The sequence below is a fragment of the Penaeus monodon genome, chromosome 22, assembly GCF_015228065.2.
Source record: "Penaeus monodon isolate SGIC_2016 chromosome 22, NSTDA_Pmon_1, whole genome shotgun sequence".
Lineage (NCBI taxonomy): Eukaryota > Metazoa > Arthropoda > Malacostraca > Decapoda > Penaeidae > Penaeus > Penaeus monodon.
In genome coordinates, this window is record NC_051407.1 from 39,571,276 (window position 1) to 39,571,781 (window position 506).

The following is a 506-nucleotide window of genomic DNA, read 5'->3' on the forward strand; positions in this document are numbered from 1 at the left end:
GGTCGTGGAGACACTCAAACCACGTAGGACTCCGGAAGTATCCTCCCTGGTTCGATGAGCACTCGAGGATGGATGGGCACTGCGGGCTTCAGATTCACTCACACGATTTCCGAGCAAATAAAGCCGGGACAAACAGCCATGGAACAAGTGGCTATGGAGAGAGGGAGAAGACACAAGATTATGACGATAAAGCGAATCGGTGGGGAGAAAACTGCAGCAGAAGGAACGGCAGGCGAATTCATTCACAAAGAACAAACGTCGTTAAAGCAAATTGCAGTTGGAAAGAAAACAAGAGTGTTGACTGAAGGAAACACGAACTATAAGTCACTCCACCGCGCCTTTGCCAGAGCATCGTCACAATAGTGCAAGATGCAGGTAATGAGATTATGTGCGAAGGGCGCCGGGACAGAGAGAATGAGGGGTTAGGGGGTCATCCTCACCGTAAGCCAATCTCGATTGGAAATGGAATTCTGGGGCCGACTGGGGTTTCTCGTCACAAATTAGTT